At 36.5% G+C, this 22,796-nt stretch overlaps 1 pseudogene; it reads left to right on the top strand.

Annotated features, from left to right (window-relative positions):
- LOC116867396 overlaps positions 1 to 21,329 on the top strand; it is a 37,221-nt pseudogene extending 15,892 nt beyond the window's left edge.
- The last annotated feature ends 1,467 nt before the right edge of the window (positions 21,330 to 22,796 follow it).

Here is a 22,796-nt window from a genome sequence, read left to right on the forward strand (position 1 = left end):
AAAGGCATCATAGAGAAAGTGAGAATATAACGCACAAATCACATACCTGATAAGGAGCTTAGATGCAGAATATACAAAGAAATAAAAAAATCACACAACTCAAAAATAAAAAAAGACAACCCAATTTTTAAAATTGAACAAGTGATTTGGAAAGATTTCTTGAAAGCATATATAAAATGGCAAAATAACCACATGAAAAGATACTATCATTAGTCATTAGAGAAATGTAAATGAAAACTATGACAAGATAGCACTTTACATATACTGGGAAGACTAAAACAAAAACCACCAGCAATAGCTGGTAAATTGGTAAAGATATGAAGAAAATTAAACCCTCATATATTGCACATTCTTGGTGGGATAATATAATAGTGCAGCCACTTTGGAAAACAGTGGAAAGTTCCTCAAAATCTTCAAGACAGAGTTACCATGACACAGCACTTTCATTCCTAGATATATACCCATGAGAAATGAAACATACAAACAAAAATGTGTCTGTGAATATTTTGAACAGCATCATTCATAATAGAGAAAAAGTGAAAACAACCCAAATATCTATTAACTAATGAATAGATAAGCAAATTGTGATATGCCCAGTTAATGAAATATTAACCATAAAAAGAAATGAAGTACTGATAACTTCTACAACATGGATGAACATCGAAAGTGGAAGAAGGCAGACACAAAAGGCTGCTGTGATTATTAATTGTATGTGTCAACTTGACTCGCCTAAAGGATGGCCAGATAGCTAGTAAAATATTATTTCTGGGTGTGTCTGAGAGAGCATTCTGGAAGAGGTTAGCATTTGATTCAGTAGACTGAGTGAAGAGATCCACCCTCACCAACCTTGGTAGCCAGCATCCTCACCACCAGAGACTCAAGTGGAACAAAAACATGAAGAAAGGGAGATTCTCTCTTACTGAGAGGGGACATCCATCTTCTGCTCCTGGATGTAGGTGCTCCTGGTTCTTGGGTCTTTGGACTTGGACTGAATTTTACCACTGGCTTTCCTTGTTCTCCAGTTGTAGCTAGCAGATTGTGGAATTTCTCAGCCTCCATAACCACGAGTCAATTCCTATAATACAAACACACACACACACACACACACACACACACACACATACACACGTATAACATGTATACAACCTGTTCTATTTCTCTGGAGAACCCTGACCAACACAGCCACATATTTTATAATTCTATTTATATGAAATGTCCACAATAGACAAAGCTACAGAGACAGAATGTAGATTAGTGGTTTCTTGAGACTGGGGGGTTGGAAGAATGGAGAACTGATAGCTACTAGGTATGAGTTTCTTTTTAGGGTGATAAAAATGTTTTAAAATTAGATATTGGTAATGGTAGCACAACAACTCTGTAAATGTGTCCAAACTCATTGCACTGTACAATTTAAAAGAGGAAATCTTATGGTATGTGAATTATATTTAAATAAACCTGCTAGAGTGATCACAGCTTTGTAGTAAAGCTTGAAATCAGGCAACGTGATGCCCCCAGTTTTGTTTTTCTTTTTCAACATTTCCTTAGCAATGTGGGGTCTCTTCTGGTTCCATACAAATTTTAGGATTGTCTGTTAAACCAGCTCTTTGAAAAATGTCAGTGGAATTTTGATCTGGATGGCACTGAAAGTATAGATTGCTCTAAGCAGTATAGACATTTTAACAATGTTTATTCTTCCAATCCATGAGTATGGAATGCTTTTCTATCTTTTTGTGTCTTCTTCAATTTCTTTCATGAGTGTTCTGTAGTTCCTCAAGTATAGATCCTTTACCTTTTGGTTAGGATTATTCCCAAGGGTTCTTGGTGCTATAGTAAATGGAATTGATTCTCTAATTTCCCTTTCTGTATTTTCATTGTTCGTGTATAAGAAAGCACTGATTTCTGTACATTGATTCTGTATCCTGCCACGTTACTGAATTGCTGTACGAGTTCTAGTAGTTTGGGGGTGGAGTCTTTGGGGTTTTCCATGTAAAGTATCATGTCATCTGTGAAGAGAGAGAGTTCGACTTCTTTGTCAGTTTGAATACCTTTTATTTCTTTTTGTTGTCTGATTGCTGTTGCTAGGACTTCTAGTACTATGTTGAACAACAGTGGCAAGAGTGGACATCCTTGTTGTGTTCCTGATCTCAAAGGGAAGGCTGTCAGCTTTTCCCCATTGAGGATGATATTCGCTGTGGGTTTTTCATAGATAGCTTTTATGAAGTTGAGGAATGTTCCCTCTATCCCTATACTTTGAAGAGTTTTAATCAGGAACAGATGCTGTATCTTGTCAAATGCTTTTTCTGCATCAATTGAGAGAACCATGAGTCCTTCTCTCTTCTCTTATTGATTTATTCTGTCACATTGATTGCTTTGCAAATGTTGAACCACTCTTGCATCCCAGGGATAAATCCCACCTGGTCACGGTGGATAATCTTTTTAATGTACTGTTGGATCCTATTAACTAGGATCTTGTTGAGAATCTTGGCATTCATCTTCATCTGGGATATTGATCTGAAATTCTCCTTTTTGATGGAATCTTTGCCTGGTTTGGGGATCAGGGTAATGCTGGCCTCATAAAAAGAGTCTGGAAGTTTTCCTTCTGTTTCTATTTTTTGAAACAGCTTCAGGAGAATAGGTATTATTTCTTCTTTGAATTTTTGGTAGAATTCTCCAGGGAATCAATCCGTCAGGTCCTGGGCTCTTGTTTTGGGGGGAGGTTTTTGATCACTGCTTCAATCTCTGTGATCACCAAGACAGCATGGTACTGGCACAAAAACAGACATATAGACCAGTGGAACAGAGGAGAAAGCCCAGATATGAACTCTAAACTCTATGGTCAAATAATCTTCGACAAAGCAGGAAAAAATATACAGTGGAAAAAAGACAGTCTCTTCAAAACATGGTACTGGGGAAATTGGACAGTTGTGTGTAGAAGAATGAAACTCAACCATTCTCTTACACCATACATGAAGATAAACTCAAAATGGATAAAAGACCTCAACGTGAGGCAGAAATCTATCAGAATCTTAGAGGAGAACATAGGCAGTAACCTCTTTGACATCAGCCACAGCAACTTCTTTCAAGACATGTCTCCAAAGGCAAAGGAGACAAAAGTGAAAATGAACTTTTGGGACTTCATCAAGATCAAAAGCTTCTGTACAGCAAAGGAAAAGGTCAACAAAACAAAGAGACAACCCACGGAATGGGAGAAGATATTCACAAATGACACTACAGACAAAGGGCTGATATCCAAGATCTATAAATAACTCCTTAAACTCAACACCCAAAAAAATGGATAATCAAGTCCAAAAATGGGCAGAAGACACGAACAGACACTTGTCCAAAGGAGACATACAGATGGCTAACAGACACATGAAAAAATGTTCATCATTAGCCATCAGGGAGATTCAAATGAAAACCACATTGAGATACCACCTTATACCAGTTAGAATGGCCAAAATCAACAAGACAGTAAACAACAAGTGTTGGAGAGGATGTGGAGAAAGGGGAACCCTCTTATACTGTTGGTGGGAATGCAAGTTGGTGCAGCCACTTTGGAAAACAGTGTGGAGATTCTTAAGAAATTAAAAATAGAGCTTCCCTAAGACCCTGAAATTGCACTACTGGGTATTTACCGCAAAGATACTGATGTAGTGAAAAGAAGGGCCATCTGCACCCCAATGTTCATAGCACCAATAGCCACAGTCACAGAACTGTGGAAAGAGCTAAGATGCCCTTCAACAGATGAATGGATAAAGAAGATATGGCCCATATATTCAATGGAGTATTATGCCTCCTACAAAAAGGATGAATACCTGACTTTTCTATCAACATGGATGGAACTGGAAGAAATTATGCTGAGTGAAATCAGTCAAGCAGAGAGAGTCCATTATCATATGGTTTCACTTACTTGTGGGACATAAGGAATAACACAGAGGACACTGGGAGATGGAGAGGAGAAGTGAGTTGGGGGAAATTGGAGGGGGAGACAAATCATGAGAAGCTGTGGACTCTGAGAAGCAAACTGAGGTTTTTGGAGGGGGGGCGTTGGGGGAACCTGGTGGTGGGTATTGTGGAGGGCACATATTGCATGGAGCACTGGTGTGGTGTATTAACAATGAATTTTGGATTACTGAAAAAAAAATAAATCTATTATAAAAATGCTTGCATTCATAAGCAGTTACAGAGTATCCCTGGAGATCTATTGAATAGGACATAAATCATCAAAGAAAAAAGTAGTTTGCTCATATGCATTTTTTTAAATTTATTTTTTATAAACATATAATATATTTTTATCCCCAGGGGTACAGGTCTGTGAATCACCAGGTTTACACACTTCACAGCACTCACCCTAGCACATATACTCCCCAATGTCCATAACCCCCCCCCCCCCCAAATCTCCCTCCCCCCAGCAACCCTCAGTTTGTTTTGTGAGACTACGAGTCACTTATGGTTTTTCTCCTTCCCAATCCCATCTTGTTTCATTTATTCTTCTCCTACCCCCTTAACCCCCCATATTGCATCTCCACTTCCTCATATCAGGGAGATCATATGAGAGTTGTCTTTCTCCAATTGACTTATTTCGCTAAGCATGATACCCTTTAGTTCCATCCACGTCGTCGCAAATGGCAAGATTTCATTTCTTTTGATGGCTGCATAGTATTCCATTGTGTATATATACCACTTCTTCTTTATCCATTCGTCTGTTGATGGACATCTAGGTTCTTTCCATAGTTTGGCTATTGTAGACATTGCTGCTATAAACATTCGGGTGCACATGCCCCTTCGGATCACTATGTTTGTATCTTTAGGGTAAATACCCAGTAGTGCAATTGCTGGATCATAGGGTAGTTCTATTTTCAACATTTTGAGGAACCTCCATGCTGTTTTCCAGAGTGGTTGCACCAGCTTGCATTCCCACCAACAGTGTAGGAGGGTTCCCCTTTCTCCGCATCCTCGCCAGCATCTGTCATTTCCTGACTTGTTTATTTTAGCCATTCTGACTGATGTGAGGTGATATCTCATTGTGGTTTTGATTTGTATTTCCCTGATGCTGAGTGATATGGAGCACTTTTTCATGTGTCTGTTGACCATCTGGATGTCTTCTTTGCAGAAATGTCTGTTCATGTATTCCGCCCATTTCTTGATTGGATTATTTGTTCTTTGGGTGTTGAATTTGCTAAGTTCTTTATAGATTTTGGACACTAGCCCTTTATCTGACATGTCGTTTGCAAATATCTTCTCCCATTCTGTCAGTTGTCTTTTGGTTTTGTTAACCGTTTCCTTTGCTGTGCAAAAGCTTTTGATCTTGATGAAATCCCAATAGTTCATTTTTGCCCTTGCTTCCCTTGCCTTTGGCGATGTTCCTAGGAAGATGTTGCTGTGGCTGAGGTTGAAGAGGTTGCTGCCTGTGTTCTCCTTAAGGATTTTGATGGATTCCTTTCTCACATTGAGGTCCTTCATCCATTTTGAGTCTCTTTTTGTGTATGGTATAAGGAAATGGTCCAATTTCATTTTTCTGCATGTGGCTGTCCAATTTTCCCAACACCATTTGTTGAAGAGGCTTTCTTTTTTCCATTGGACATTCTTTGTCGAAGATTAGTTGACCATAGAGTTGAGGGTCTATTTCTGGGCTCTCTATTCTGTTCCATTGATCTATGTGTCTGTTTTTGTGCCAGTACCATGCTGTCTTGATGATGACAGCTTTGTAATAGAGCTTGAGGTCCGGAATTGTGATGCCACCAACTTTGGCTTTCTTTTTCAATATTCCTTTGGCTATTCGAGGTCTTTTCTGGTTCCATATAAATTTTAGGATTATTTGTTCCATTTCTTTGAAAAGAATGGATGGTATTTTGAAAGGGATTGCATTAAATGTGTAGCTTGCTTTAGGTAGCATAGACATTTTCAAAATATTTATTCTTCCAATCCAGGAGCATGGAACATTTTTCCATTTCTTTGTGTCTTCCTCAATTTCTTTCATGAGTACTTTATAGTTTTCTGAGTATAAATTCTTAGTCTCTTTGGTTAGGTTTATTCCTAGGTATCTTATAGTTTTGGGTGCAATTGTAAATGGGATGGACTCCTTAATTTCTCTTTCCTCTGTCTTGTTGTTGGTGTAGAGAAATGCAACTGATTTCTGTGCGTTGATTTTATATCCTGACACTTTACTGAATTCCTGTACAAGTTCTAGCAGTTTTGGAGTGGAGTCTTTTGGGTTTTCCACATATAGTATCATATCATCTGCGAAGAGTGATAGTTTGACTTCTTCTTTGCCGATTTGGATGCCTTTAATTTCCTTTTGTTGTCTGATTGCGGAGGCTAGGACTTCTAGTACTATGTTGAATAGCAGTGGTGATAACGGACATCCCTGCCATGTTCCTGACCTTAGCGGAAAAGCTTTCAGTTTTTCTCCATTGAGAATGATATTTGTGGTGGGTTTTTCATAGATGGCTTTGATAATATTGAGGTATGGGCCCTCTATCCCTGCACTTTGAAGAGTTTTGATCAGGAAGGGATGCTGTACTTTGTCAAATGCTTTTTCAGCATCTATGGAGAGTATCATATGGTTCTTGTTCTTTCTTTTATTAATGTGTTGTATCACATTGATTGATTTGTGGATGTTGAACCAACCTTGCAGCCCTGGAATAAATCCCACTTGGTTGTGGTGAATAATCCTTTTAATGTACTGTTGAATCCTATTTGCTAGTATTTTGGTGAGAATTTTTGCATCTGTGTTCATCAAGGATATTGGTCTCTAGTTCTCTTTTTTGATGGGATCCTTGTCTGGTTTTGGGATCAAGGTGATGCTGGCCTCATAAAATGAGTTTGGAAGTTTTCCTTCCATTTCTATTTTTTGGAACAGTTTCAGGAGAATAGGAATTAGTTCTTCTTTAAATGTTTGGTAGAATTCCCCCGGGAAGCTGTCTGGCCCTGGGCTTTTGTTTGTTTGGAGATTTTTGATGACTGTTTCAATCTCCTTACTGGTTATGGGTCTGTTCAGGCTTTGTATTTCTTCCTGGTTCAGTTGTGGTAGTTTATATGTCTCTAGGAATGCATCCATGTCTTCCAGATTGTCAAATTTGTTGGCGTACAGTTGCTCATAGTATGTTCTTATAATTGTCTGTATTTCTTTGGTGTTAGTTGTGATCTCTCCTCTTTCATTCATGATTTTATTTATTTGGGTCCTTTCTCTTTTCTTTTTGATAAGTCTGGCCAGGGGTTTATCAATCTTATTAATTCTTTCAAAGAACCAGCTCCTAATTTTGTTGATTTGTTCTATTGTTTTTTTTGTTTTGTTTTGTTTTGTTTTTTTTTGGTTTCTATTTCATTGATTTCTGCTCTGATCCTTATGATTTCTCTTCTCCTGCTGGGTTTAGGGTTTCTTTCTTGTTCTTTCTCCAGCTCCTTTAGGTGTAGTGTTAGGTTGTGTACTTGAGACCTTTCTTGTTTCTTGAGAAAGGCTTGTACCGCTATATATTTTCCTCTCAGGACTGCCTTTGTTGTGTCCCACAGATTTTGAATCTTTGTATTTTCATGATGATTTGTTTCCATGAATTTTTCCAACTCCTCTTTAATTTCCTGGTTGACCCATTCATTCTTTAGAAGGATGCTATTTAGTCTCCATGTATTTGGGTTCTTTCCAAATTTCCTCTTGTGATTGAGTTCTAGCTTCAGAGCATTGTGGTCTGAAAATATGCAGGGAATGATCCCATCTTTTGATACCGGTTGAGACCTGATTTAGGACCGAGGATGTGATCTATTCTGGAGAATGTTCCACATGCACTAGAGAAAAAAGTGTATTCTGTTGCTTTGGGATGAAATGTTCTGAATATATCTGTGATGTCCATCTGGTCCAGTGTGTCATTTAAGGCCTTTATTTCCTTGTTGATCTTTTGCTTGGATGATCTGTCCTTTTCAGTGAGGGGAGTGTTAAAGTCCCCTACTATTATTGTATGATTATTGATGTGTCTCTTTGATTTTGTTATCAATTGGTTTATATAGTTGGCTGCTCCCACGTTAGGGGCATAGATATTTAAAATTGTTAGGTCTTCTTGTTGGACAGATCCTTTGAGTATGATATAGTGTCCTTCCTCATCTCTTATTATAGTCTTTGGCTTAAAATCTATTTGATCTGATATAAGGATTGCCACCCCTGCTTTCTTCCGATGTCCATTAGCATGGTAAATTGTTTTCCACCCCCTCACTTTAAATCTGGAGGTGTCTTTGGGTTTAAAATGAGTATCTTGTAGGCAACATATAGAAGGGTTTTGGGTTTTTTTATCCATTCTGATACCCTGTGTCTTTTGATTGGGGCATTTAGCCCATTAACATTCAGGGTAACTTGAGAGATATGAATTTAGTGCCATTGTATTGCCTGTAAGGTGACTGTTACTGTATATCGTCTCTGTTCCTTTCTGATCTACTACTTTTAGGCTCTCTCTTTGCTTAGAGGATCCCTTTCAATATTTCCTGTAGAGCTGGTTTGGTGTTTGCAAATTCTTTCTGGTTTTTTTTTTGTTTTGTTTTGTTTTGTTTTTGTTTTTTGTCCTGGAAGCTTTTAATCTCTCCTTCTATTTTCAATGATAGCCTACCTGGATATAGTATTCTTGGCTGCATGTTTTTCTTGTTTAGTGCTCTGAATATATCATGCCAGCTCTTTCTGGCCTGCCAGGTCTCTGTGGATAAGTCTGTTGCCAATCTAATATTTTTACCATTGTATGTTACAGACTTCTTTTCCTGGGCTGCTTTCAGGTTATTCTCTTTGTCACTAAGACTTGTAAATTTTACTATTAGGTGACGCGGTGTGGACCTATTCTTGTTGATTTTGAGGGGGGTTCTCTACACCTCCTGGATTTTGATGCTTGTTCCCTTTGCCATATTGGGGAAATTCTCTCCAATAATCCTCTCCAATATATCTTCTGCTCCCCTCTCTCTTTTTTCTTCCTCTGGAATCCCAATTATTCTTATGTTGTTTCATCTTATGGTGTCACTTATCTCTCGAATTCTCCCCTCGTGGTCCAATAGCTGTTTGTCCCTCTTTTGCTCTGTTTCTTTATTCTGAGAAATAAAGAATATTTCTCAGAAAATATTGAGAAAATTTTTCTCAAAAATTTTGAGAATGAATTTCTGTCATTTGGACTTCTATATCACTAATTCTTTCTTCTGCCTCATTTATACTAGCAATGAGAGCCTCCATTTTTGATTGCACCTCATTAATAGCTTTTTTGATTTCAACTTGGTTAGATTTTAGTTCTTTTATTTCTCCAGAAAGGGCTTTTATATCTCCCGATAGGGTTTCTCTAATATCTTCCATGCCTTTTTCGAGCCTGGCTAGAACCTTGAGAATCGTCATTCTGAACTCTAGATCTGACATATTACCAATGTCTGTATTGATTAGGTCCCTAGCCTTCGGTACTGCCTCTTGTTCCTTTTTTTTGTGGTGAATTTTTCTGCCTTGTCATTTTGTCCAGATAAGAGTATATGAAGGAGCAAGTAAAATACTAAAAGAGTGGCAAAGACCACAGGAAAATATGCTTTAACCAAATCACAAGACATCCTAAATCATGGGGGGGGGGGGAGAAAGGGGATAAAAAGTGGTTCCAAAAAAAAAAAAAGAAAGAAAGAAAAAAAAAAAGAAAAAAGAAAAAGGGGCACTTGGGTGGCTCAGTGGGCTAAAGCTTCTGCCTTCGGCTCAGGTCATGATCCCAGGGTCCTGGGATTGAGCCCCGCATGGGCTCTCTGCTCATCAGGGAGCCTGCTTCCTCCTCTCTCTCTGCTTGCCTCTCTGCCTACCTGTGATCTCTCTCTGTCAATAAATAAATAAAATCTTAAAAAAAAAGGAAAAAAGAAAATAAAGAAACAATTTAAAAAAAGAAAATGAATAAAGAAAAAATATATTAGATAAACTTTCAGAAAGTGGTTGATTTTCTGTTTCTAGAATTGCTGTTCTTCTTTTCTTCGATCTCCCGTTGGACTTGTGGGTGTTTGCAATCTTTAGATAAGCTATCTAGCTGATCTCCTGCTACCTGAAGTAGTCTCAGCCTGCTACTTCTCTGCCATCTTCTGCTCATATGCATTTAAGAAGATTAGAATTCAAGAAAATCTGGTTAGACAGATCTCCAAGGATTTTGCTGAAGACTCTGAGATCTAGGTCATTTATACTCTCTAGCCTCTGGTCTAGGCCAGATTGCATGGCGAAACAAGGATGTTTTACACGAAAGGTGTACAGAAGTCCGAGTCTGGCATTCAGAGCCTAAGAATGTTACATCCATCTAACTCAACCTTATCTACCAGTTTCCCTATTCAATATCTATTTGAAACTACTCAGCATTTTCCCCAAATCCATCTCATTCTTTACCACCTGCTTGTGCTGTTACGATCTGTAAAATACCCTACTACCTTATCTCCAAATAGGTTGATTCAATCTTTCAATATCCTTCTTAAATGCCATCTTCTCTATGGAGCTGTTGCTAATTTTCTCCAGTTTAATGTTCTTTCTGGTTGCTTTGTGCCCCAATTTCCTCTGCTTTGGATTAGTTATATATAATTTTATATTATTTACTCTCCTCCTGGGGCCATTGTAATGGCTGTCCACCGAGTGCATCTGTGAGCACAGGGGCTAGAGAGCATGCCACTCTATGGCATCTGCAGCATTTATGGTTAGTGGCAGAGATACAAATAGTTGTTGATTGAAAGAGGCTATCTATTTCACAGTTTTTCAATTTTATTTGTGTGTGTAGAGATAAAACATTACATTTGATTACTCGACATTTAAATAATCAGAACTTTAACCTATTAAAACTGTCCCTTTCTACTGAATATTCCAATACAGAAACATCATGTATATTTATATATTTATATTGTGATTTTATCTTAAAATTTAAAAAGAAGATGAAAGGTGAAATTTGTTTCCTAGTACAGTAACATCCAATTTATTCAGCATCATAATGAAAGAGAATTTTCCAGGTGATAAAAGCTTACCCCCTCAAGTTCCAGAATTATAAATACTTTTTATGTATTTAGGAATGAATATTTTACTAAATTATACTGCATAGAGAGAACTACTTAATTGGAATATTTTTTACCTTAAACTGCACTTTTATTGAGGAGTTATCCTCAGAATCATGATGTTGTATCAAACATAGAACCTCTACTATCACTTACCACCTATGTTGACTAACAAATAATAAAGTAGTTTTCAACTGAAGACTGAGACAGGTGGTCCAGTGAGCTGGATGCCCACAACTTTTGTGTCCTTATATCACGATTGCAAGATATTTCTTCTCCATAGACTGCCATGTCTCTGAGAATAGGGGCTGTGCCTTCCATTTTTCTCTGTCAATTTTATTGTGTTTCCATTTATGCAGAACACTGGTTATCGCTGACTTTCATTTTATAAAAAAAGAAATAGATTACCCATTAAAAGGAAAATCCTGCTTTTCAAAAGGTTGAATAAGAGACTAGTTTTTTAAAACTTTAAATAAAAATCCATCTGGTTAAACCAAAGTCATTGAAAAGAAGCTTAATTGAGGGATATTTTTTTGGCTCTAAGGCCACTATCTTTTCATTTGATTATAAATTGGATACAGTTTTATTCACTTCAATCTCCTGTCCTTCAGTATTTTATTCCACTGAGACCAGTAAATAAGTGTTAATGCCCATGTTGAGCTCAGTTAGACTATTTTCTCTACTTAAATTACACATTTTGGTCGTATTATTGCCAGCCAGCCTTTTGCTTATTGATGGTTTTATTGAATGATTGTGCAAGAAATGTTGATATCTTCATATATTGTTTTGACCCTTCATTAATCCTCTTTATTTGTCATTTCTTTCATCTAAAATTTCTTCTTATTCCCCCACACTTTTATTATCCATCCATCAAAGCATGCCCTTTCTTTCCTCCTGTAAAATCATACAGTCTTGTGACCTCCTGGAATCTTCCCAGAGAATGGGTCTTCTTATATTTTAAGAGTCACATAAGCCAAGAGGATACCTAGTTTCCATCATGGCAGAGTTATATCTTCTTTTTTTTTCCTTAATGTTGTGTTGTTTTTTGGAGGGAGTGGACAAAATTGTTGACGTATGGAAACATTTGAAAGCAACGGAAGGCTGCTTGTTGAGAAAACTGCCTTTTCTAAGACCTTCTGTATAGTTTGTGCTTTGTTAATACAAAGCATTTGCTAAGTAAAGCAGCTGTGAAATAGTGTCAACAATTGAGACCCGATTCCCCTGCCCACATTCTTTTCCTTACAATTCCAATAGCATTTCTACGTAAATTTATAACCTTGGAGTCCTGCTCAAAATCCAGCTCCTTCATTGCTCTTACCTAGTCTTTATTCATATGAAATATTCACATACTAATATATTTGAGCATGTGCTATGTGGCTAACAACACAGAGATACACTGGTAAAAATGTTGAAGCAATATGTTTATAAAAAATAAAATTAAAAAAAAAATGTTGAGGCAGGTGCGCCTGAGTGGCTCAGTCATTAAGCGTCTGCCTTCAGCTCAGGTCATGATCCCCGGGTCCTGGGCTGGAGCCCTGAATCAGGCTCCCTGCTCAGCAGGAAGCCTGCTTCCCCCTCTCTCACTGCCCCTGCTTGTGTTCCCTCTCTCACTATCTCTCTCTCTCTCTCTCTGTCAAATAAATAAATAAAATCTTTGAAAAAAATGTTGAGGCATATTCAGTAGGCTGAATAAAAAGGAAACACAGCACAAGATAGGTTAGGGTAAAGAGAGAAAAATTCTAGACCTGTTGAGCTTGAGGTTTCTTTGGGTATTCAGATGGAGATAGCCAAAATGCAGATAGATATACAAATTTTGGTTGAGAATGGATAGATGTTGGTAGACCTATAATAACTAACATTTACTGATACACACTTTACCACTATATGACATTTTTATTACTTCTAGATAAGAATTATAAACATATAGAGGTACCTGGGTGGCTCAGTCCATTAAGCATCTGCGTTCAGCTCAGGTCATGATCTTGGGGTCCTGGGATCAAGCCCGAGTTGGCCTCCCTGCTCAGTGGGGAGTCTGCCTCTCCCTCTGCCCACCCCAAAACTTGTGCATGTGCTTTCTCTCTCTTTTTCTCTCTCTCAAATAAATAAATAAAATCTTTTTTTTTTTTTTTTATTTGACACAGAGAGAAAGAACAAGCAGGGGCAGTGGCAAGCAAAAGGAGAGGGGGAAGCAGGCTCTTTCTGAGCCAGGAGCCCGATGTGAGGCTCCATCCTAGGATCCCAGGATCCCGGGATTATGACCTGGGCTGAAATCAGCTGCTCAACTAACTGAGCCACACACGTGCCCCAATAAATAAAATATTTTTTAAAAAGAATTATAAACATATAGATGGTAATTGGCATTATCGCAGTGGATATGATCACTGAAATAATCAAAGTACCTCAGATAGAAATCCTAAGAATCTCCAATCTACTGATTCTTCCCTGTAATCGTTAGGATTCAATTTCTCTTCTGGCAGTTCCAAGGCCTCCATGTCTGTACCAAACATTTTTGGAGCTCCTCCTTATCCAACCTACCTTACAAACAAATCCAGGAACTATATCTCTGAGCCTGCCTTTTGAGAACCTAAATGGATTTGAAGCTGCACTTTGACCATATAAAAATTCCTGGTCATAAGCTTTAACACTCTGATTTTTAGAACATTCTTCTCCCTGCTACTTTGCATTATATACTCCTCTCTAGCCACAAAACACAATTAATATGACCAAGCTCATACATCTGTTTCTAAATTACCTCATATCTTTCTCTGAGATGCTTCCCCACCTTATCTCCCTATGCACCAAAATACCTCTCACCTCCACTGCAAAACATACTCATCTTCTTCAGATAGCCTTTTATATAATCTCCTGCTTAACCCAATTCCATCTTACTTCCATTATAAATCAGCATGATTGCTCAATATGCATAAGCAATTCTGTGCAGATGTTGCTAGAAACAAATGTTTATCTGTTTCTCTAATTTTGTTTATAAAAGATCAGAGAATGGGGCACTCTAGTTCATCACAGCTTCAAGTTACTAGAGATATGTAATATATATGGTGCATGAATGGCTAATTGTCTAGTAGTAAAATTCAATAATAGCCTCAAACCTAAACTGTACTGAAAATACTTTAATATTTCTGTAATGATTCTGAAAGCACTTTAGGCTTTTGCAGAATCTCAAGGTTATCATTATCATTGTCTTATATATGTAGGGAAGTAATAAAAAGTTCCAGTTCAGAGGTTATCAGATTGATCAGTTTTTACTGCATTTCTTTAGGTTTGCCTGACCTCCCCATTATATTGCATGATCTTTAAGAGCCAGAATAATAGGGTGCCTGGGTGGCTCAGTGGGTTAAAGCCTCTGCCTTTGGCTCAGGTCATGATCCCAGGGTTCTGGAATCAAGCCCCGCATCAGGCTCTCTGCTCCACGGGGATCCTGCTTCCTCCCCTCTCTCTCTCTCTGTCTGCCTCTCTGCCTACTTGTGATCTCTCTCTCTCTGTCAAATAAATAAAATCTTTAAAAAAAAAAAAAAAGAACCAGAATAATATCTTCTATTTATTTTGCATTTCACATAGGACTTTATAAAGCTGGGTGCAAAATTCCAATTTTTATTGTCTGTATTAGAGTTTAGAATGCACAGGAGACTCTTATTTTAATGGTTTTCTACATTTTTCTTTTACTGTATATGTCAGGACTTATTTTTCCGTGCCAAAACTAGAAGAAAATACTAGCAGTAGTCACTCGGCCCTCTACTACTAACTGATGAGTGACCCATGGTCTTTTAGCTATACCACTATCACAAAGCATATGTGTATACATACATACATACATACTGTAGGAGTCAACACTTTTCACCAGTACTAGTTTTCCTCTATTTGCCTGCCACAGAATTAAGCCATACATCTTACTTAGGCAGTGAAATATGAATGGAAGTGACAGGTGTCATTTCCTGGTAGAATATTTAATTTTGATGCTCTTCTCTCTAGCTCTCTCTTCCTCTGTCATGATGATTCTCAAATCACCTGCTAATGTGAGATTGTCAGAAGACTGAAGTAGCTTGAACAATAAACCAACATATGGAGACACTCAGACCCACAGCAGGCAATGCATGAAAAAGAAATAAAAATGTGTTGTGCAAAGCCACTTAGACTTTGGAGTTGTGGTTCTACCACTGCCTAACCTGATATAGTACTTACCTTATAAATGTTTATTATGTATTCATTTCCATAAAAAGTACATTGCTTGACGGTAGGGACCATGTCGGAATCACTTACTTGCCCTCAGTATTCTGCCAAGTAGTTTTTGGTAAGTTGTCATAGTATCCTGTAGCATGAATACATGAAAAGTAAATAATCTTTATCTTCGTAAGAAATATAATATTTTCCACCTCACCCCTTTTTTACTCCTATGTTTTAGAGTTTAGCCTGAGGAATATGAAGTTCTATTGTCTATCTGAAGTTTCTCCAAGCTATCAAGTGATCACAAATTGCCTCTAGATAACAGTTCTCCCCAAATCTAAAATATCTCCTCAGTCTCATCTTGACTCACTTTGTATCTCTTTCTTCTTTTTTCCTGAAGCTAATTTTCTCATTTTTAAAGATATTGTTTGCATTATTGTGTAGGTTATTACCCTCCAAGTCTAGCTTCATAGTAGACCATTTTCTCATCTCCTTCTTCCATCTTGACCCATTCAACAAGCCTGGTGGAACATTTCTCAGGAAAGGCCTCACTCTAACTCTATATAGAAATATATGGGAGTGCTGGATGTAATTAATGTGGCAAAGTCACATTTGTCCCTGAAGTTTCTGGAGCTCGCATGTCTCCTATTTTATATCTTCCTACTAAGTGATTCAAGGAAGATTTCCCAGGATTCTTCTGAAATCTGATGCAAGCAATTTATGTTTTTATATAAGCAACTTATAGTGTAATCCAGGGTAGATTTGAGATGATTCCTACCCATCTCTCCTACCTAGCTAAGAGCACATGGTATTAGGAAGGAACCAGGCAAAGGTCAACACATTGGGTCAACATCAATTGACCCAGGTTATGAGACCAATGCACCATTCTTTTGCAGTACAACAAGCCAGAAATTCTTGACACTTAGGCATTACTTAAGCATACTAAGTAGACACAGGCAGGTGATATCATGAATTAGAAATAATAGGACTTGGAAGTATGACAAAACTGGATTCAGATTTCAAATCTAACATTTCCTGGGTGTGAGGCCATGGAAAAACTGCTTATATGAAACAAGGAGAATTTTCCCTTGTGAATTTGTTTGCTTTAAACACACAAGCATACAATGTGCACGAGCAACACATGCACAAAACATGTGATTCCAGTTGAATATGTACACAATACATCTTTTTATTTATTTTAGTATTTCCATTTTTTTCTTCATAAGGTTTTATAGTTCTTACTGTACAAATTTTATACATATTTTGTTAAATGTAATCCCAAATATTTTATATATTTGATGCTACTACAAATGCTATTTTAAAATTTCAATTGTTGGACGGAATATTTCAACCAAAAGGCAGGTATTATCAGACTAGCTCAAAAAGCAAAACCAATTATATTCTTTCTCAAAAAAATGCAATTTAAATACAAAGACACAACAGTCGAAAATAAAGGAAGAAAACAAGTATGTACAGTCAAGATAAGAATGTCAAGGTGGTTACATTAATATTAGACAAAATAAGGAAAGGAGAACCTTTTTAATAAATGATGTTGGAACAACTAGATGTCCTTATAGGAAAAAAAGAACATTAATCCTTACTTCACAGTATAAACAAAAACTATTTAAAAATAGAATTAAATGTAAAACTATAACTCTAACACTTACACAGGAGATTATAGAAGAAAATCTATGATATCAAAATCGTATTTAGATAACACTCAAAATTCATGAACCATAAGTTTGATAAATCCAACTTCACAGAAATTAAAAACTTCTGTTCTTTGAATATGATGGTTAAGAACTTGAAAAACAAGCCAAATAATGGAAATTATATATATAATGTAAAATTATATATATAATATTTACTTATATATACTTATTTATAAAATAATTTATTGATAAATATATACATTTATAAATGTATACATTTATATATATAAAATAATGAATACACTGGTATCCAGAACACATAAAAATTCTTTCAGCTCAATAATAAGAAAACAAAAAATTAAAACTGGATAGAAATATTTGAACAGACACTTCATGAAAGAAGATATTCAGATGGCCAATAAGCACAGGAAAATGCTCAACAGCATTAATTTTAATGGAAATGCAAATTAAAACCACAGTCAAACATTTTTAAATGAATAATATTAAAAAAAACTGATAATACTAAATGTTGATAAAGATAAGGAACAACTAGAATGCTCATACAATTTTGGAAGGAATATAAAATAATAAACCACTTCTTAAAAAGCTTGGCAATGTCTTCTAAGGTATACTTACTATATAATCCAGAAAGTCTCTTCCCGTGTATTTCCTGAAAAAAATAAAAACATGTCTACACAAAGACACATACAAAAATGTTCATTGGAACTTTTCTTATAATACCCAAAACTTGGAAACTACATAAATGTCAGTAAACTTAGAAACTACATAAGTGTCAATAAATGTGATGGGTAAACAAATTTTGATATCTTTACATGATAGAAAAATACTCAAAAGAAGAATAAATTTCTGATATATAAACCAAAATAGATGAATCTTTAAAAAGAAAAAAAAAATCCTGAGAAAAAAGTCCAGATGCCGAAGAGTAAATACTCTATGATCTATTTTTGTAAAAGTGTAGAAAACACTGGGGCCAGATAATGGAGGAATTGCCAAGGAAAAGACATAAGAGAACTCTTCAGGAAATGAAAAGTGATGGAAAATGTTCTATATCTTGTATGTAGGCATTCATACCTAGCATATAAATTTGTGAAAACTTATCAAAATGAAGTTAAAATATATGCATTTTATCATATACAAATTGTACCTCTACAAAGTTAAAGAAATAAAAATAAATACTGATATCTTAGATATCAAAATGTAAAAACTTATCTTATTATATCTCTGTTAATTGAAGATGGAAATGAAATGGCTCTTCATGACCCCTTTTGATGAGGTAGCAAAATATTTTCATCCCAAACGCACAACTTTGTGTCTACTAGTCCAGAGGGCTTAGTTCCCAAAGGAAGAACACCTCTACCAGAGAACACAGCCATGGCTCCATTAAAACTGACAGGTGATACTATCACTAGCCACTTTGAGCTCCTTAATGCCTGTGGGTCAACAGACAAAGAAGGGAATTACCTTGTCAGCTGGAATGCTTGATCTTGAATTTCAAGGGATGAATTGGAGTGCTATTCTACAATGAGAATATGAATGACTATGTTTGGCATATAGGCAATACCCTGAGGAACATATGAATAATTCCATGTCCTGTCATAAAAGTTAATGTAAAACTACAAACCAATAAAAGTTGGACTGCTACTGGCTTATACCATTCTGGAATTAAGTCTTGGGTCACCCGACCAGGAAAGGAAACACTATCAGCTAAAGTGCTTTCTGAGAACAAAAGGAATACAGAATGGATAGTGGAAAGAGATAGTTTTAAATACCAGCAGTGACAATGTGACCAGTAATAGAAACAAAAACTGTGATAGTTACTAATGTCCTCTCTATTTTAATATGAAGAAAGGTTGTGGGATAATCACCATTTTTCTTACCTTTTTACATTTCTTTAAGATATGTGAAAAACAGTCAAGCTTTTATCTTAGCAATTAAATGTAAGTATGCTCAGTTAGGAGGAATGAACACCCTCCTAACATAGATAGAGGGACTTGTACCTTATTTTGGAAGACAGCTAGTAAGTTAAATATGAATAAAAGGTGTATATGGCTGCCAGACTGACAGAGTGGACTGTGATAGCTTTGTGCTGTTCAGTGTGCCTCCACAGGAATGACGTGTCCCAGACTTTTCTTCCCTCTATAATTCTGGATTAGCTACTTACCTTGTGTAAAAATCTATATGGAATTTTGCAAGCCGAGGTAAAGAAGCAGTAATTTCCATGTCCTGAAGGCTAGCGCAGAACTCTAAGCACCATGGCTGCTCTTGTACATGTTCCCTTTGTAAGACTCACTTGTTGACCCAAACGCACAACTCCTCAATCTCCCGCCAGATCATTTTCCTTAGCTTCTCCAAGTCCTGGTCCAGACACATGTGTAATACTGTGTCAGGATATACCAGCATTACTGAAACTGGAAGTGAAGAAAAACATGAGTTCTAGTTTGTCTTCACGGGTTCCTACTTCTCTTTCTCCTTCCACTTGACATCCAGCTTTCCCTCCTAACTGCCACCCAGCTGACCCAAAGCTACTCTCTACCATCAGCATGCTTCTTGTTCCCTAGAAACTTGCTTTTAATAATGTAAAATTTGATTAACTTAATTACATAGTAAAAGCCCCTTTTTATATCCAGGAAGAGATTTCACAGTTATCTGGTGTCATTTATCACTTGAAAAGTTGGCATGCATTTCATGTGTTGCAATATAATCTATGTATAGAACAGCTTTAGGAAGGGTTAGGGAAAGAGACAAGGAGTATGTGGATGAGTAATCAATATCCTGCTCTAAAGATGGGAGACAAAACAAGTGTCACTACAGAAGAGTGGCTACCAGGCCAGGACTATGGTAAAACACATAGAAATCAAATCAAATAGAAATGTATATAATTGCCATATAAATTAGTATTGCATTTACCATGTGGATATAGCTAATGGCATTTACCAATAAATGACCCAATGATTACTTGAGAAGAGGCACTCAAAAAATACAATTCAGACCAAAGTCCAAGGGAAAGAATGTTTCTCCTCAAAAACTGCTATAGCTTTTTTGTCCTTACTAAGATTAAAATTATATAATCAATCATATCTCCATTTCTTTTGTCCCAGCCACTTGGAAGCTCTAAGTCAGTTGTTAAAAATTAATTTTAGAAAGTATTTTTCTCCTTGTTCCATATTATTCCTGGTCTTTCTTGGGGCAATGAATTATATTTTTCTCAATTATGATTTATAGCAGTCTTTTAAGCTGCTAGAAATACTTTAAAAACTTGAAAAAGAAATCAGTGCATGAATGAATGAAAAACAAACAAATTTAGTAGACATTTCCCAGATAAATATTTCAATATAAATGATAGGATTTATACAGTAATTAATATTAAGTACATATCTGCTTACTTCATTTATTACTAGCTGAGTGTCATTTAAGACCATTTTATCTCATCTGAAATTACATTGGATGGTATATATATTTAACACTCAATCTTTTTCTATGTCAACAGTCTATATTTCTTTCCTATAGCAACATAATAGAATTATTTCAACTAATATATTATCTTCATGAAGGTCAATTCTAGGCTCATGTGGAACACTTACAATACAGTCACCTTTTCCTAATTTACAGAAAATTTAACATATTAATTTTTAGATATTACTCAGCTTTGGCTTATTACATGGTATGGTTTAAGTCAATATCTGAAATTGAAGAAAATATTAATATGTATTTGGGTCCTACAGTCAGTTCATCTTAAGCCACCAATCACAGGGGTTACCTGGATGTTCCACAGTGAGAATACACTCATATTTTCCACATCAGTGTTACGTTAGCACATAGGACCTAACGAGATGTCACAGCCCTTCCCGATACCACTTGTCCTAGTGCCATTAGCATTCATGCTAAATGAATGCCATTTCATTTAATAAGAAGTCCATTTCCTCTGTCCATTTACTGCCCCTTTAAGTGCCTATTTTCCTATCTAAACCTGCCACAAGGCATGTGTGCAACCAGTGAATTGAGGATTTAAAAAGATTTTTACTTTATATGCCTTGAACTGAATTGCTCCTTATTGGCAGTCTAAAAGTAGATGGGATCTATGGCTGTGTCACACTCTGTCTTCTTCCCTCACCTCTTCATGACTTCCATAATGTTCCCACAAAGTGGCTAATTTAGTAACTAATAATTTGAGTACCAACCTTTTAGTCTCATTTATTTTTGGATGAATTATTTGGATTTTCTTTTTAAGAATGAATGTTTGGGTACATTCTTAGGGCTGAAAGATTAATAGAACCTTATCAATTTCAGGTAGATGTTATTTTTAAGTGTTTGAATTTGAATGCCTTTTTGTATTTAGATGATTGAAGTTCGCAATAAGAAAGCACAAATTCTAAGAAATTATGTGGCTGTTGAAATCGAGCTGCCATTTTCTAAAGTATAACACCCATTTGTTATATGAACTTTTATTCAAGATGCTGAACTGCAAAACACAGAGAATGAGATATTGGCAAAGGAGATGCTATAGAAAGAACGACAACAAAAAATCCTGATAGGTTCCTTAATCATATAAGTCACTGGTGAACAATAAAGCACTGTTAAGATTGCTTTAGAAATTAGGTCTTGACCTGACTTTTTGAAAAATAGAACAAAGTAAATTGAAAACATAAATGGATATGTGTTTCTGAGACAGGATGGGAGAACTTTGGTATAATGAAGATGAAGGATGTTTGTTCTATTAAAGACAAACATTAAAATTAATGATACCCATCCTAAGAAAGGATGAATTATTTAATTTTAGAGTACATAGTTATATTCATGTCTTAGGTACGTATCCAAGGGTGTATCTCTACTCACAAAATAATTTGACTAAGATGAGGAAAATCAGGCCAAGAAAACACACAGTTCATTCAGCGGAGCATGTCATTGCCCTGCCGGTTTCAGGACACACGGGAGCTATGGTATGTCCATGACTGCTCATGGACAGGGTACTGTTGTCCTCTCGGGTCCTAACAAAGTGTGTTATTTTCCCCAGAGTCTTTGTTCTCCTTTACTTCTTCGCTTCACTGAGCTTTCTTTCCCTGATGCTGGCCCTCTCCTTTTCAGCCCTTTTCACCACCTGTCTGGCTCTAGATTTATGGACGTTCACTTCCAGAGCCAGCCAGGGACTGCTGAGCTGGCAACACGCTTGTCCCCAGGCAAGACGCTCTGGCCTTCAGTTCAGTCGTTAAGATTCAGCACTGCTTACCACAAGGGCCAACTGCTGCATTATTTATCATTGTTTTGACCATTTTTTTGCTTCTTATGATGTAAAGTTTCAGAAGCCAAAATGGAAACAATACCTGACCCCTTGGGCGCCATCCTCAACAGGTGCTGGTAGGAGCCAGGAGCATCACAGCAGAAGCAGAGCTGCCTGGTGACTCCTGTGTTTGCATGAACAGGGTTCACAAAGAAAATATTCATTAAAGAAGGCATAGTTTTGGTTGACAAACAAAAGTTAGACAGACAAACCAAGAATATTCTGGTATACTTAACGATAATGAAACCTAAAATATTAAGCAGTTAAGAATCACAACATTGCCTGGTATGCATAATTTTTATAAACTTTACACTATTTAAACTTTTCTGGATGGCTCAGGGCTGTACAGATTGCATGGTTTTGGTTTGTTTGTTTGTTTGTTTCAGTCCACTTGTAGAATAGTGACACCGTCCTGGGATTCTGTCACTTAGAGTTGGCTTAAGTCACTAAGCTCGGAGGTACAGTGGCTACATCACTGAAACTAAAACATCTATCTTGCAGTTACTTTGAGTATTTTAGATAACAATAAACTAGCATACACTAGGCACTCAGTAATTTACTTATATGTATATGTAGAATATATATATAATATTTACCATTATAAAACTAAAATTACTATAGAATCCATAAGTATGCATGTATGTAACATTCTTATGATTACT

This window comes from Lontra canadensis, unplaced genomic scaffold, assembly GCF_010015895.1.
Source record: "Lontra canadensis isolate GAN:19392208 unplaced genomic scaffold, GSC_riverotter_1.0 scaffold12, whole genome shotgun sequence".
Classification (NCBI taxonomy): domain Eukaryota; kingdom Metazoa; phylum Chordata; class Mammalia; order Carnivora; family Mustelidae; genus Lontra; species Lontra canadensis.